Consider the following 18976-nt stretch of genomic DNA (forward strand, 5'->3'; position numbering starts at 1 on the left):
CTTCCTGCAACACTAACACTAACACTGCCTGCAACACTAACACTACCACTGCCTGCAACACTAACACTACCACTTCCTGCAACACTAACACAAACACTGCCTGCAACACTAACACTACCACTGCCTGCAACACTAACACTAACACTGCCTGCAACACTAACACTACCACTGCCTGCAACACTAACACTACCACTACCTGCAACACTAACACTACCACTGCCTGCAACACTAACACTACCACTGCCTGCAACACTAACACTAACACTGCCTGCAACACTTACACTACCACTACCTGCAACACTAACACTACCACTGCCTGCAACACTAACACTACCACTGCCTGCAACACTAACACTAACACTGCCTGCAACACTAACACTACCACTGCCTGCAACACTAACACTACCACTGCCTGCAACACTAACACTACCACTGCCTGCAACACTAACACTACCACTGCCTGCAACACTACCACTGCCTGCAACACTAACACTACCACTGCCTGCAACACTAACACTAACACTGCCTGCAACACTAACACTACCACTGCCTGCAACACTAACACTAACACTACCTGCAACACTAACACTACCACTGCCTGCAACACTAACACTACCACTGCCTGCAACACTACCACTGCCTGCAACACTAACACTACCACTGCCTGCAACACTAACACTAACACTGCCTGCAACACTAACACTACCACTGCCTGCAACACTAACACTAACACTGCCTGCAACACTAACACTACCACTGCCTGCAACACTAACACTAACACTACCTGCAACACTAACACTACCACTGCCTGCAACACTAACACTACCACTACCTGCAACACTAACACTACCACTACCTGCAACACTAACACTAACACTGCCTGCAACACTAACACTACCACTTCCTGCAACACTAACACTAACACTGCCTGCAACACTACCAGTACCTGCAACACTAACACTACCACTGCCTGCAACACTACCAGTACCTGCAACACTAACACTACCACTGCCTGCAACACTAACACTACCACTGCCTGCAACACTAACACTACCAATGCCTGCAACACTAACACTACCAGTACCTGCAACACTAACCTTACCACTGCCTGCAACACTACCAGTACCTGCAACACTGACACTACCACTGCCTGCAACACTACCAGTCCCTGCAACACTTAAGCAAACACTGTGCCATATTTATTAGAAAACGTTTCGGTCCTGGGACCTTGATCACTTCTAAAATTCAGAGGTAGAAAGGCATTATATATATAGGCGGAGAGTGAGGTGTGACGCACGTGACCTGAGGAATGTCATAAGAACATAAGAATGGAGGAACACTGTAGAAGGCCTACTGGCCCATGCGAGGCAGGTCTTTATCAAAACAACCTCTGCATTTGTATTTGTGTATACCTGAATAAACTTACTTACTTGCCTATGATGAGGACGGGTAGACGATGAAATCATGTGACTCCTGTGTTGTTGGGTTGGTGGTGCTTAAGTATCATGTATGCCAATGTTTTTGAAATTTTGTAGTTTCCAGTGTTGCGTTCTATAGTGTTGGTGACGGCGATTAGTGAGCCTTCTAGGCACCGTCGGCGTCTGAGGTCTGGTTCGGTGAGAACGAGTTGTGCCTCATTCCAGTTCATCAAATGTCCCGTGGAGTCTCTGTGGAGGACACAGACGTACCTTACAACGTCTCTGTTAGAGGCATTTCGATGCTCATTCAAGTGGACTGCAAGATCTCTGCCTGTCTCGCCTACAATATCAATGCAGTTGAACCATCAATAAAGTTTACACTTGAACTCGAAAATGATGGCAAACTTCCTTTCCTCGACGTTCTACTGTGCAGATCTCCTGACAGTGACAAACTTCTCTTCAAAGTGTATAGAAAACCTACCAACAAGGACGATCTTATACACTTTTATTCACACCAAGACACCCGCACTAAGAGAGGAGTCCTCATTGGCTTCTTCTTGAGAGCTCTTCGCATCTCCAGCCCTTGTTTTCTAGAAGAAGAATGCACTTACATAACACAAGCCTTTACACGTCTTCAGTTCCCATCTTTCTTCATCCGAGATTGCAGACTTAAGGCACAAGCTATTCTCAACAAACCGCCCATGGAACAGCCCCCTAAGCAGTTCATAGTACTCCCATGTGGTGATGCTGCCACGAATACTCGCCGGGCACTTGCTATGAGTAACATCAACGTTTCCACCATAAACACATCATCTATCAAAGACCTCACTACGAAACGCAGCCCCACACCTCTAACTTCTACAGCAGGCGTCTACACTATCCCCTGTGGGTTCTGTCCCAAGAAATATGTAGGCGAGACAGGCAGAGATCTTGCAGTCCGCTTGAATGAGCATGGAAATGCCTCTAACAGAGACGATGTAAGGTACGCCTGTGTCCTCCACAGAGACTCCACGGGACATTTGATGAACTGGAATGAGGCACAACTCGTTCTCAACGAACCAGACCTCAGACGCCGACGGTGCCTAGAAGCCTCACTAATCGCCGTCACCGACACTATAGAACGCAACACTGGAAATTACAAAATTTCAAAAACATTGGCATACATGATACTTAAGCACCACCAACCCAACAACACAGGAGTCACATGATTTCATCGTCTACCCGTCCTCATCATAGGCAGAGGTTGTTTTGATAAGGACCTGCCTCGCATGGGCCAGTAGGCCTTCTACAGTGTTCCTCCATTCTTATGTTCTTATGTTCTTGTGACATTCCTCAGGTCACGTGCGTCACACCTCACTCTCCGCCTATATATATAATGCCTTTCTACCTCTGTATGTTAGAAGTGATCAAGGTCCCAGGACCGAAACGTTTTCTAATAAATATGTCATAGTGTTTGCTTACGTGTCTTTCTAAACCAACTAGTCGGTATTTATTACCAAGGTTTATACCACCTGCAACACTACCACTACCACTGCCTGCAACACTACCAGTACCTGCAACACTACCAGTACCTGCAACACTACCAGTACCTGCAACACTACCAGTACCTGCAACACTACCAGTACCTGCAACACTACCAGTACCTGCAACACTACCAGTACCTGCAACACTACCAGTACCTGCAACACTACCAGTACCTGCAACACTAACACTACCACTGCCTGCAACACTACCAGTACCTGCAACACTAACACTACCACTGCCTGCAACACTACCAGTACCTGCAACACTAACACTACCACTGCCTGCAACACTACCAGTACCTGCAACACTAACACTACCACTGCCTTCAACACTACAAGTACCTGCAACACTAACACTACCACTGCCTGCAACACTACCACTGCCTGCAACACTACCAGTACCTACAACACTAACACTACCACTGCCTGCAACATTACCAGTACCTACAACACTAACACTACCACTGCCTGCAACACTACCAGTACCTACAACACTAACACTACCACTGCCTGCAACATTACCAGTACCTACAACACTAACACTACCACTGCCTGCAACACTACCAGTACCTACAACACTAACACTATCACTGCCTGCAACACTACAAGTACCTGCAACACTAACGCTACCACTGCCTGCAACACTACCAGTACCTGCAACACTAACACTACCACTGCCTGCAACACTACCAGTACCTACAACACTAACACTACCACTGTCTGCAACACTACCAGTACCTACAACACTAACACTATCACTGCCTGCAACACTACCAGTACCTGCAACACTAACACTACCACTGCCTGCAACACTACCAGTACCTGCAACACTAACACTACCACTGCCTGCAACACTACCAGTACCTGCAACACTAACACTACCACTGCCTGCAACACTACCAGTACCTGCAACACTAACACTACCACTGCCTGCAACACTAACACTACCACTGCCTGCAACACTACCAGTACCTGCAACACTAACACTACCACTGCCTGCAACACTACCAGCACTTACAACACTAACACTATCACTGTCTGCAACACTACCAGTACCTGCAACACTAACACTACCACTGCCTGCAACACTACCAGTACCTGCAACACTAACACTACCACTGCCTGCAACACTACCAGTACCTACAACACTAACACTATCACTGTCTGCAACACTGGGAATTCCCCTGAAGACAATAAGAACGCTCCTTTCAATTTCTTTGGCAGAAAGCTGGCGACGAGAGACGCTTCAGATCAAGCTTTTTACTGGGACAACGTTTCGCTCCATGTCGAGCTGTATCAAGGTCACCAAAGAGTGAAAAGTTGCGCTTCAACAAAAGTTTGTTCAGTAACAAGCGTCTTCACTATTTTCGCAAGTACAACACTCGCGCGTCACCTGAATTAATTAAATATAATGAAAAAAAAGCTGCGTTAATTAACGTATTTTACAGAACTGAGTTTGATTCTCCTATAATTTTAATTAATCCGACTGCTCCAATTCAATTAGTGGGATATCTTATTACTTTAATTAACCTTTGCTATTTCATCAGTACCCCGTGTTGATGCCTCGCTTCCGGGTTGACAATTGTTCTAGGTGACCATCAGTTTGTATATCAATGATATTCAGTATCGACTGAGAGACAGGTTTCCTTATCTTCCACTCTCTGCTGTGTATATATATATATATATATTGATACAATCATCGTATCATGTCCATTAAACGTACTGATAAATCCACTAGATGGCGAAAATTCATCTAGATACCCAGATGTTGCACTGATGAAGCCACTGTGTGGCAAAACGTTTTCTCAGTAAAGATTCCCTAATGTTGCAGAAGTGTCTTATTCTTCAGTTTACCCGAGAATGGTTACATGCAGACCATTGCCGTAACCCGGTGCCAGACCTGGCCTTGGTTGTTTTTTTTGTGGGGCTGTTCGAAGCCCAGCTACGCAAGACGTCATTAAAGCCTCATGTCACCTGTGCACCACCAGTCAAAGAGGTTAGGCCATAGGGTCTACCCGTTCTAAGTTGGGAATTTCGTGCTCCCGTTCCTCTTTCCCCGAAGAAACTTTGTTTCCTTTCTCATTCCCGCCCAGATTTGAGCAATATTTCCCCCCCTTAATTAACTCCGGGAGGTTGGGCTCGATAATGCGTCAGCTGTGGTGGCCCTGAATAACCCCAACATAAACACCAGCCAAGGAATTCTCCCTCTCAAAGAGAGAGACACATTATAGTGTATATAAATTGCGAGATACACACATTTCAGTGTATACACATTGAGAGATACACACATTTTTGTGTTTATTCACTGAGAATACATACATTTCGATGTATATACACAGAGATATGCACCTGTCGGTGTATATACAGCGAGACAATACACACTTCTAAATGTATATAGTCTTGCAAATGCTAGTGTTAGTCGTGCTAACTTGGTGTACACGGATTATATATAATCACGAGTGAGTATACTTTGGAAAGAAGAGTAATATTTATTTTCAGTGAACCTGTAAGACTTAAAGGCTCGATCCTCCGTCCGTTAATTAAGAGACACGCTGCCAAACTGTACTCGCTTAAATGAATAAGAGAGAGAGAGAGAGAGAGAGAGAGAGAGAGAGAGAGAGAGAGAGAGAGAGAGAGAGAGAGAGAGAGAGAGAGAGAGAGAGAGAGAGAGAGACAGGAAGGAGAGAGGGCTGCAATGATAGCCTGAGGGAGGGAAGGAAGGAAGAAAGGAAGGAAGGAAGGAAGGTATAAGGGAGGAATGGACTAAGGAGAGAGAGAGAAATAGAAACAAGAAAAAACAGACAGGAATAGAGGAAAGAGACAGTGGGAAAAGAAATGAAATATTGAAAATTATTCCATTCATATTTTAAGGTGAGAATCAGCCTCCCGGGTCCTGCCATATTGGCAATGAGCATTTAGGAAAAAAAATCGCCAATTTGTCAAAATTAATTAAACATTTGTCCAAGTTAATTAATTCTTCTGGTAGTCACTAATGGATTCCACATCATTTTGACAGTAATTAGTAACCTTATTCTATAATATAATTTATGTTTAGATGTGCAATACCCGAATGAGTTGTGTTAACAACGTGGAATTTATGTATTGTGTGTCTGTTGCCGAAATTGAAATCGGATATTAAATCATTACTTGATTAATGGTCGCAAAACATTTGTATTTAGTTAAAATGGGAGCAAATTGCAAGAGCTTGGGGAGGGGGGGGGTAATACCTGCTGATGTGTACCCGGGTACACACAAACAAATACACACACACACACACACACAAACACACACACACACACACACACACACACACACACACACACACACTCAAACAAAATACAAAATAAACTTTCACACACATACCCATACATAAACATACGTACACATACTCATGTATGTATGGTTGTGTGTGTGTGTGTGTGTGTGCGTGTGTTTTAGTTACCATTTTGTCCTAGGCACATGTCGATTAGACACTAGGCCTGTGTGTGTGTGTGTGTGTGTGTGTGTGTGTGTGTGTGTGTGTGTGTGTGTGTGTGTGTGTGTGTGTGTGTGTGTGTGTGTGCTCGCAATGTACTCGATATTCATAATAGAAATTACGCAAATTACTTTTTCTCAAACTCAAATCTCCGCTAATCACATTAATCAACCAAAGTAGTTACTGTGGTTAATAATTAGTTAACTCTAAAAGTATTTATTTTTGACAGGTGTTTGCTACAGCTGATTAGGAACTGCTTCGATCTAGAAGAAATTACTTTGATAAGTAGTCACTTTGGTTGACAAGTAGCTACTCTAGTTGATGTGTAGACAAGTGGCTACTTTGGCAAATATGTGGCAACTATGGAAGATAAAAAACACTTTGACAGATAAGTAGCTACTCTGGTTGACATGTGACAACCTTGGTTGTCGAGTCTCCCCTGGGAAGATTCTCCTCAGTAATAATAGTGTACACCAAGCCGTAGTTGCTGCGTATCTTGTAAATAAACTTGAAAGATAACATGTCGTCTTATGGGTCTCTGAGATAACGTGTTGTCTTATGGGTCTCTGAGACATCATGTCCTATGGGTCTCTGAGATAAGACTGTGGAGGGACACTGAAGATTTTCTTCCTTGCTGTCTCTGTCTTTTCTCTTCCCATACGTTGTATGTATTTATCCTGACCTCCCCTCTGTGTCTTCTTCACATCTCTTAGCCTCATCTCTCAGGCTTTGTCATTTTCTTGATTTTTTTTACGAATCACACTTTCCATTTTTTCTTTTAGTTTTGGGATTATCTCATTTTGTATTTTACACACATGCATGTTACATTGATCCTTGAGTACGCAGCACCAGAGTCGAACCATCAGGTGATCAAACCTGTCTTGAAATTATAGAAAGTCCAGAGGTTCGCTTCGAAACCAGTCCCAGATATTTGAGGAATTAAACTTTACGACACTAGAGGAGGGAACCAGAGGGGACATGAGCACGAAGTACCAGATACTCAGAAACTGTAAAAGGAAACAAGATAGATGACAAGGATGGAAACAAAAGAGAAACGCGTATGACTCTCAGGGATATTTTGAAGTACTTCCTAATATTCTGGATGAGAAAATGATGGATAAAGATTCATTACAAAGTCTTAAGCAAAGACACAATAGAGGCCATAAACGAGGAATTTAGTACGACTGTAACTAAGAGGTGGAGAAACCCAGGTTCGAAACTTTCCCAGCAAACACAACTAACCTCAGAGATGGCGGTTCCTAAGTAACAGTAACTCCAGCTCCGCTGGGACGAACCTTTTCAAGATGCCGTAGCTGATGAACCTTCAATAGAATACTTGACGATATCCTCATTGTCTTAATGAAGTCTCCCAGCTCAGGCTGGCGGATTTCAACACTATACACACCCTGTGTGAAGGAAGAAGGCAGGGAAATATAACTAGCTGTTGTTTCTATTAAATCATCATATAAAACAGGGTAAAAAAATCTTTGTAGCATTTGTGGATTTGGAAAAGGCATGTGATAGAGTGGATAGGAGAGCAATATGGAATAGATGGTACATTACTGAAAGCAGTTAAGAGTTATTATTAGGTTAGTGAGGCTCAGGAAAGAGGGAGATTTATTTTACCAGTAAAAGTAGGCCTTAGGTTAGCAGCACACTGCGGATGTATCCAAGTCAGCTACATAAAGAGATGAGAGCAGCTCTGCGAGCACATCATATATGTTATAATAAGAGTCGGCGTGGTGGAACGTGCGTTTATAACGTCCTGGCAACTACTGGTTTCGTCACGTTGCTCTTACATAAATTGTTGAGAAACATTTGTTTATTCTGTTTTCTTTTGTACACTTATCTCAAAAATTGTGTTTGACTCAAGTGCCAGCGATTATTTTTGTCTTTATACACATGTGTCGCAGAGTATTCGTATCTGTTTCCAAGACCTGAGGAATTTAATAAATATTTCTCTCAGATGCTAGTTCACCAAGAGGAAAATATATTACTAAATCCATCTGGTGGTAACCTGAGAGAGAGTGCATGCGCAGCGCGTGGCCAGACCACGTGTACCACCACAGTTAGTAGTCTATTGCCAGCTCTGGTTGGGGCAGGTTGTGTCTGCGGCGAGCTTCCGCGTGCTCTCGCCAAGCTCCTCGTAGGATTCTCCGTCAGGGAACGCTTATCGATCTCAGGAGTACGAGGGAGTGGTTGTTTTCGAGTGGCCGGCACTGACTGGTAGGCTGTGCCCTCCCGTACGTACCTTGAAGTAACGCGGCGATTTCAACGGCGAGAAGTTCACGAGTTGACGCCAATACTTCAGTGGGTGAAGTTTTTTTTTTAATTCCTAAGTCGTGTTCTTGCTTTGCTTAAGCTGAGTTACACGGTTTGCCGTTGTCCCTACGTACCATGTGCGCGACCCAAAGGCTCTCGCGTATTTTCCTGACGGGTATTAAGGAATCCTGAAGACATGTGAAACATGATTTGTACCCTCAATGTATTCTTAAAACTTTGCGTACCAAATTATATAATAAAATATTCCTATTTGTGAATTTATAGAAGATGGGTTGGTAGAAGTGGATTAGTCAGACGTTCTCAGGGAGAAATTCAAATATTTTTTCCTCGAAACATTTTTATTTACTTCTTGGAGGTTATAGGTCCCCCACAATTTGCACTGGAGGTGGACCCCGTCTTTGAAAAAAGTATATGTAAAATGCAAGTTTTGGACTACGCTGCAGCGGCAGTAAGAACGTAAGACAGGATCACTGTCCAAAAACATTAAGTTTCAGTTGAGACTGAGTTTTTTTTTTTATCCGTCTCCATGCCTGTTCCTGTACTTTCGTTTCTCATTTTCTTGAATGAACAGACGTTTTATCTTTGAAAACACAATGTGTACAACACGACTTTATCGAGAAAACGTTTCTCGCAGGTTATAACTTAACTTAATCATGATCAAAAACTCTACTCTGAGGAGAAATTAACCCAATTAGAAACATGTTTTGCGTATTTTTTGTCTTCATACCATATTCTCCTTTCCTTGCTGTGTCAATAAGGAGACTTGTGGAGCTGAACGCTTCTCAAGGCTGAGGGACTGACTACCTCAGAATAACTCCTTCAACGTTGACGGACTCATCACATGATTTTTGCCTCTCCATTGCTTCTGTCTACAGTATGTCACCCTTTCGTTAGTAGTGAACACCGGCTTCTAGGCTGCGGGACTGATTGCCTAATCTTCCGCCGTCTTCTGTGTATAGTTCGGCAACGCTGAGGGACTGTTCACCTCATCCTCTACACTCTTCATATATCAATTCTGTATTGAACTGAACTAACGAAAGCGTGTAAATCTAATGTTATCACATTTAATAGTATAAAAGATTCTATATTTTGACAGGTCAGAGTTATTGACAGGTCAAAGTTTCACCGCAGGTCAAAGTTGCCAGACAGCTCAAAGTTATTACCAATAAAAGTTCTCAGGACATGTAATTCAACAGGTTAGTCATAGCTAACATTGCAAACATGTTAAAATGGTTAAGTCAATAGTGTTGTTAAGTCACGGTATAGGTCACAATTGTGACGTCAGCGTTACTGAGTGATCACAGTTGTTGCCAGGTCAGCGGTATCGACTGGCCAAAACTGTCCAGGTAACAGCTATCGATAGGTCACATTTAACAAGAGGCACAACACTCGAGAGGTCACAGGTAGAGGCCACAGCTGTCAATAGGTCACATATATCAAGAGGAAACAGCTTTCAAGTGGCCACAGTGCTGTATAGCCCTTGTGGTGTAGCGCTTCTTTTTGATTATAATAATAATAATAGGCCACAGCAGTCGAGAGGTCATAATTCTGAAGATGACAAATGTTCAGCAATTTAGGGTCGCGAGAGTTCAAAGATATTCTTAGAGAAACTTGGTAAAATTTTTCACACACACACAAAAGTAATTATTTTTAACACATTCAAATATTTAATTTTAATTGGATCAAAATTTTCTACTAGTCGACACAAAGAGCACCTGTATGTGTGTATGTGTGTATGTATGTATGTATGGGTGTGTATGTGTATGTGTGTATGTATATATGTATGTGTATGTATGTATGATTTGATTAGACCTACATCAATTCTGTTGACGGCGGATCGAGCTTGCACCAGTACTAGCGGTGAATAATCCATACGGATTTAGCGCTTCGGGAAGCTATAGCAGGGATTAATGGGCCGAGGTGTCGGCCTAAGTTCAGTCACAGGAGCTTGAATTGATGCTGATGAACGGCTCTTCATCCAAGGGGTTGGAGATCTCATCTACCTCTTTGAATTAGGCCTGTGGACTTTCTAGTCCCCATGTGATGTACGCTCCTACGGAAATCATATTATTTTTTCAGAAAGGCTCAGTTATATATATATATATATATATATATATATATATATATATATATATATATATATATATATATATATATATATATATATATATATATATATATATATATATATATATATATGTCGTGCAGAATAGGTAAAACTTGCGATTTTGGCTTAAATAGCAACGCTGTCTTTGCCGAATAAGTCAAGCGAAAATTTGTGTATGCAATAATTTAGCAAAAATCATTCTGAACCTAATGAAAAAATATATTTAATTGTGTTTTATTATTATTAAGTAACTGTAAACCTATCTAAAATGTATTTAGTTGGATTAGGCTAAATTAAACTGCGTTTGTTATAAGGTTAGGTAAGTTTTCTAAGGTTCTTTTAGTACAAAATTATTAATTTTTACATTAACATAAATGTAAATAATATATCTTTAATCGTACAAGAGAAAATTTTTAGAAAAGATTTAATTTTAAATGAGTTCTTGCTAATTGACCGATTTTATCTATTACACACACACACACACACACACACACACACACACACACACACACACACACAGACACACACACACACACACACACACACACACACACACACACACACACACACACACACACACACACACACACACACACACACACACACACACACACACATACACACACACACACACACACACACACACACACACACACACACACACACACACACACACACACACACACACACACACACACACACACACACACACACACACACACACACACACACACACACACACACACACACACACACACACACACACACACACACACACACACACACATACACACACACACACACACACACACTCGGTGGAACTGCGACTGACAATGCAGATACGAGAGCAATAAATTTCACAGTTTTAAAACTCACGGTAAATCTTACGGACATTACACACTAAGATCTACGGTAATTCTCACAATGAGCTCTATGGTAAATATTAAGATAAATCTCACTTAAATCCTGTGGTAGGCGCTGAGGGGTAATACTGTGTGTTCTGTGGTCTGTGATAAATCCTGTGGTAGTTTATACTGCGGTCTGTGATAAATCCTGTGGTAGTTTATACTGCGAAATATAGTTTGTATAATGTAAAGTCCTAGTGGTCATATACACCGAGAGGTGTATATTGTAGTGTATTTACACGTTTATATATCAGTGTATTTACACCGTGTGTATATCTGTCAAAGTGTTTCCATCGTATACTGATATCAGTATATTTACTCCATGTGTATATCGCCCAGTATATTTACACTACGTATATAAACCGAGAGGTGTACACCAGTGTAAATAAACTGGGAGGCGCATGTCTCTCAGTCATGTCTGTTTTTTAGGCAAAACCTTATGAAACAAGGAACATTTAGCCAAACAAGCCGAGTGAAAACTCGCCGTTATTCTAACGCTGCGCAAATCACTATCAACATCACGACATTAATACATTTCTATGACGTTAAATATTACTAACTAAATTCAGATTAATCCGAGTTAGATTACGACCGATCAGGAAACACGACAAAGTTAATTTTTCATACTGTACCATTTTAATCCACACACAAAAGTCCCCGCCATTGCAGAAGAGTTATTATTGTCTATATTAAGGGAGAACTCTAAAGAGGAAGACGGTAGGAAATGGGAAGCTAACAGATTTAATATTCTAAGAGAAAAAAGGTACTTCAGTTCTCTGAGTCAAGAATCCTTCACAGGCATTAAAGTTACATTACAATGTGTAACTGTACCTAAATAAACTTATTTAAAAAACAACTGATGAAGAGTGACACGGATAGCTGCGCTGAGCTTAGCAGCGTATATGTCGTGCCGAATAGGTAAAACCTGCGATTTTGGCTTAAATACCAACGGTCTTCCTGCCGAATAAGGCAAGCGAAAATTTGTGTATGTAATAATTTCGCAAAAATCATTCTGAACCTAACGAAAAAAATATGTATTTCATTCTGAACTTATCTAACGACACTTATGCAAAAAATCTTTATATAGTGGCTTTTACAAAGAGGAATTGTGTATATTATTCAACCCCGCAGAATGCACAGCATAGGGCCGTAGACGTGGCCTATATACTGTAGTGAGGTGACGTGAAGCAGATGGAGGCGGGGTCTTCAAATAGAAAGGACTTAACTGTAAATGAGTTCTTGTTTATTGACCAGTTTTACGTATTCCTAGCGTCTTCATGGATTATTGAGTCTAAAAGACAAGAAATGGAGTCTAAAAGACTGGATATTGAGTCTAAAAGACTAGAAACTGAGTCTAAAAGACTAGGAATTGCGTCTAAAGACTAGAAATGATATTCGGATGTGAATTATATGCACCACACTGCTGGGTATTTATTTGCTTTATATTAGAAATACCAGAATTAACATGAAGAACCAGGAAAGGATTCTAGAATTGGGTTTATATTTTGAGATAACAGAATTAGAACCAGGACTGAGAAGGATTAAACAAGAAACAAGAGTGTGACATGACTCTCAAGAAACAACAATGTAACATGACTAACAAGAAAAAGATTGTGAAATGACAACCAAAAAAATATGTGTGATATGATAACCAAGAAACGACTGAACACGTCTTAACAGGAAACGACAGGATGACATGACCAGAGTGGCAGCACACTGCGGCTGTATGTAGTTTATTTATTAATTACACGTAGTCTAAGATCGCTTCAAGAAAGAACTATCTAACTAGAGTCTACATGGAGGTCTTTCCGGGGGTCAACGCCCCCCGCTACCCAGTCCTTGACCAGGCCTTAACATTACCTTGAGTAGCTATCTGGAGTATACTGAATCTGTCAACAGTGTCTGTCACTCTGTTACAAATCCGTCTCTCAGCGGAATCTGTCATTAGCATCTGTTATAATTCTGTCAACATTACCGTCAGAGGAGAGTGAGTACTGCACTCTGGTCGTGTTGGCTGCTGTTATCAAAGGTTTTTGATGTTCCTCTTACATGTGCTAGTGGTTCGTCTCACCTCTCTTTCTCTCTCTCTCTCTCTCTCTCTCTCTCTCTCTGGTGATACCCAACGAGCTGCTCGTCTCTCACTCCCTGCATTTCTTTCTCAGTTTATCAGCTGATTTGTTGTCATTCATGGCCCATCATTCCTTCTGATTGCTTTGGGGTCTGCTTTCTGTCGTTCTCTCCTACTTTCTTTTTTTAAATAAACAGACCGGGTCCTTTAGGCGCAAGTGTGGGGCTGTTGCTGCTGTTGGCCCGCTGTCCCTCATATCCATCACAGCCTGGTTGATTCGGCTCTCGATAATGATACTTGTCTAGTTTCCTCCTGAAGACTTCTACACTTGTCCCTGCAGTGTTTCTGATATCTTTTGGTAAGATAGTCTTGGGCTATGGATGTTGATACAGTGTTCTCTTATTCTGCCCACGGCGCCCCATGTTTTTCACTGGGTTTACTTTGCACTTCCTCCTCCACCTCTCACTCCAGTAAATTGTAATGGCGGTGTACAGATTTGGGACAAGGCCCTTGGGTACTTTCCACTTATATATTATCACGTATCTCTCTCTCCTCGGCTCTATTAAGTCCATATTTAAAAAATTAAGGTGTTCCCCGTAATTTAAATACTTTATTGGCCTAAGAGAGATAAAAAGACCTCAAGAAAACAGAGATTTCTCCTTGAGGCTGTTGGAATATTGCAGATCTCCTACCACTCCATCGTTTATACATGAAGATATACCTTTATTAATTCTGCCAATCTGTATTGTCTTAATAACTCTAAGTGTTCATTTATTCAGTTAAACATTGCTTAAATTTATTGTTTTCACCTAATTTTTTACTATCATGTGAATGAAAAATGCAATTAATGTTACTTGTGTATATAAAACCGCAAGAGCGGGAAATAGGTAAGGGAGAGAGAGAGAGAGAGAATCGTGCTAATTTCGGCGTGGAAGAGCAGGAAGGGTTGAAAAGGACTGAAGTATACGGAAAAGAGAAGAGGTCTTCCCTAAACCTAGATTACAAAAGCCGAGAGAGAAGACAACAGCAAAGCTGTGAGGGACTCCCTGGCTTGATACAGTATTCATCATACGGAAGAAAGCGAGAGAGAGAGAGAGAGAGAGAGAGAGTGAGAATAGGGCAGAAAGAAGGTAGTTGAAGGCGCGATGGTAACAGGAAAATAGAAAAGTCTCCAGTGGTAGACGTGGTGGTAGAGAACTGTATAATATATTCAACCGTCTTGGCGAACCCTCTCTTCCGTGCATCACTATTCCATGCCGGAAAAAAAACCATACCCCCGGTCGGGATTGAACCCGCGGTCATAGAGTCTCAAAACTCCAGCCCGTCGCGTTAGCCGGAAGACACACACTCACCCAAACAGATGCAAATAGGCAAACAAAAACTAATATTGAGAGACAACAGGATGAGTGTTTGGTACATAAACATAAGTGTCACTAGCAAAAACAGTGAGCTACAATATATCAAAGGAAGAACCTAACATTGTGTCCATCACAAAGGAAACTCTTTTTTGATGTTTAATAAATGCAGTTTTCCCCAAGATGCTTCCTATTGAAAGAAAATGAAAGGGGAATAGAAGTAATGATGAAGAAGTAATAGATATTCTAGGTGATAAATACGTAATTACTGAGAATTTTCAAGACTACGCAGGAAGAATATTATGAAGCGAATGACTCAAGATGCAAATAGCCGTGATATACAACTCCCAATTGAACAACAGGAGACCGAGGATTGAGTATGAGTGCAACAGCAAAAAATCCTGGAAACAACAGCACATAAGACGATAAGAGAAGAAACTCAGGTTATAGGGGCTTTTATGTGCAACGATATTTACTTGGAATACTGGGTCGCGTATGAGGGTTGAACATTTGGAGAGCACAGGTGATGGAAGAAGCAATGGTAAACTTTATGACTCAACACGAGAGGGAAAACTGCAAGGCTGAGAGGCAGGGATGAGGTGGCAAGATCTGAAGTTCACGCTAAATGAATCAAACTTGGGCGAAACTGACTGTGAATTACCACTTGATGCAAGTGATCACAGTGCTAAGTTTTTCTTATCTGATATTCTGAAAGAGGTGGGACTGGATAGATCATTGGAAAAGTAGAATAGAGAGTTTGTGTTTATTAATTGATTTTCAATCTTTCCCCTCACACCATCTCGTCTCTGAAGTCACAAGATGAATGAATACTAGAGATGCAGGAGGTGCCAAGAAGTGGGAAACGATGCCTGTTTAAAAAAATAGAGATGATAGATATGCTTGAAGCTGATGCATATATGGAGATGGCCAAGACAACTCAGTCAATTATAAAAATGCTGCAGTTGACATAACGTGCAGTGCAATTATTTCTTTTTATCAGATATTTGATAATAGAAGCAAAATACAGAAAGTTCGTATGTTTTATCCAAGGCTGAAGGTAGGTCACAGCAGGGCATAAAAGACTCAAAGAAAAGTAGAAGACAGAGGACAAAACAGCGCAACAAAATAATTATGAACTAATATATAAAATATTTAACCTGAGATATAAGGCTATAAGGCTATTCCTCACACCAACCCAACACAAGGATGCCACTATGATACATTTCTCTTTCTGATTTCATTGTCTTGTAGACAAATGGCGTTAAGTCGACAGATGGAAAAGTATGACACTGTTACAGAGACATTTCGAGACATTTTGCCTGCGGAACAGGCTCTTTCTGCTGATATGGCTTTTCCACTGACCGAAGAAGCCATATCAACGGGCGAAACGTTGCAAACATACTTCCTCTCTGCAATTATTCATCTTTTCCCCTCCATATATATATATATATATATATATATATATATATATATATATATATATATATATATATATATATTTGAATCAAGGAAGTGGAGGATAACTACAATTTCTCGGATCAAGAGCCCATCCCGAAGCTCTGTATGGCCCCTACGGATTTATCGCTTCCACTTTATTATAGCAATAATAATAAATCATTGTTATTATTGTGAATAAAAAGTATAGAGGGCAGCAGAAAAATAATTAACATCGTTATTTATGTTATTATACTGTTATGAGGGAAGCGTTAAGGTCGTAGGGGCGATCCAGTGCTAGGGAATGTGAGGTAGTCAGATTTGATCCAGGAGGGTAACTAATTCCTTGGATCAAGAGTCCTTCACCTACTGGAAGGGTGGGAGTGTATGCCGACCGCTATGAGCTCTCTCTTTACGTTGTGAGATTTGGCACTCGTTATGCTGTAAGCTCTGGCACTCTGCTGTAAGCTCTGGCACTCTGTGCTGTGAGCTCTGGCACTCTATGCTGTGAGTCCTGGTTCTTTATGCTGTGAGCTCTGGCACTCTATACTGTGAGCTCTGGCACTCTATGCTGTGAGCTCTGGCACTCTATGCTGTGCGTTCTGGCACTCTATGTGGTGGGAGGATTGCTGCACTTTTTTTTTTCAAATCAGTGCCTAATCTTTGTCAGATCAATACCAAATCTGAGTCAAACCTTTTATGTTACACTTTTCATTTTATGCGTCTCATATTACGCCACTCATGTTAGTTCTCTCACATTCCACCTCTCACGCTTCACCTCTCAAGTTACACCTCAAGTTACACCTCTCATGTTACACCTCAAGTTACACCTCTCATGTTACACCTCTCATGTTACACCTCATGTTACTCCTCTCATGTTACTCCTCTCATGTTACACCTCTCATGTTACACCTCTGTTACACCTCTCTTGTTACTCCTCTCATGTTACTCCTCATGTTACTCCTCTCATGTTACACCTCTCTTGTTACACCTCTCTTGTTACTCCTCTCATGTTACTCCTCATGTTACTCCTCTCATGTTACACCTCTCTTGTTACACCTCTCATGTTACTCCTCATGTTACTCCTCTCATGTTACACCTCTCTTGTTACACCTCTCTTGTTACACCTCTCATGTTACTCCTCTCGTTACACCTCTCTTGTTACACCTCTCATGTTACACCTCTCATGTTACACCTCTCATGTTACACCTCTCTTGTTACACCTCTCTTGTTACACCTCTCATGTTATTCCTCTCATGTTTCACCTCTCATGTTACTCCTCTCATGTTACACCTCTCATGTTACACCTTTCGTGGTACACCTCTCATGTTACTCCTCTCTTGTTACATCTATGTTACACCTCTCATGTTACACCTATCATGTAACACCTCTCATGTTACACCTTTCACGTTACACCTCATGTTACACCTCTCATGTTACATCTCTCATGTTACACCTCTCATGTTACACCTCTCATGTTACACCTCATGTTACACGTCTCATGTTACACCTCTCATGTTACATCTCTCATATTACCTCTCTCATGTTACACCTCTCATGTTACACCTCATGTTACACCTCTTATGTTACATCTCTCATGTTACACCTCTCATGTTACACCTCTCATGTTACACCTCTCACGTTACATCTCTCATATTACCTCTCTCATGTTACACCTCTCATGTTACACCTCTCTTGTTACACCTCATGTTACACCTCTCATGTTACACCTCTCATGTTACATCTCTCATATTACCTCTCTCATGTTACACCTCTCATGTTACACCTCATGCTACACCTCTTATGTTACACCTCTCATGTTACACCTCTCTTGTTACATCTCTCATGTTACATCTCTCATGTTACATCTCTCATGTTACACCACTCATGTTATACCTCTCATGTTACACCTCTCTTGTTACATCTCTCATGTTGCATCTCTCTTGTTACACCTCTCATGTTACATCTCTCATGTTACATCTCTCTTGTTACACCTCTCTTGTTACACCTCTCATGTTACACCTCTCATGTTACACCTCTCATGTTACAACTCTCATGTTACACCTCTCATGTTACATCATGTTACACCTCTCATGTTACATCTCTCATGTTACACCTCTCTTGTTACATTTCTCATCTTACACCTCTCATGTTACACCTCTCATGTTACACCTCTCATGTTACACCTCTCTTGTTACACCTCTCATGTTACACCTCTAATGTTACATCTCTCATGTTACATCTCTCATGTTACACCTCTCATGTTACATATCTCATGTTACACCTCTCATGTTACACCTCTCATGTTACACCTCTCATGTTACGCCTCTCATGTTACATCTCTCATGTTACACCTCTCATGTTACACCTCTCATGTTACACCTCTCATTTTACACCTCTCGTGTTAC

Source organism: Cherax quadricarinatus, chromosome 12 (genome assembly GCF_038502225.1).
Source record: "Cherax quadricarinatus isolate ZL_2023a chromosome 12, ASM3850222v1, whole genome shotgun sequence".
Taxonomy (NCBI): Eukaryota; Metazoa; Arthropoda; class Malacostraca; order Decapoda; family Parastacidae; genus Cherax; species Cherax quadricarinatus.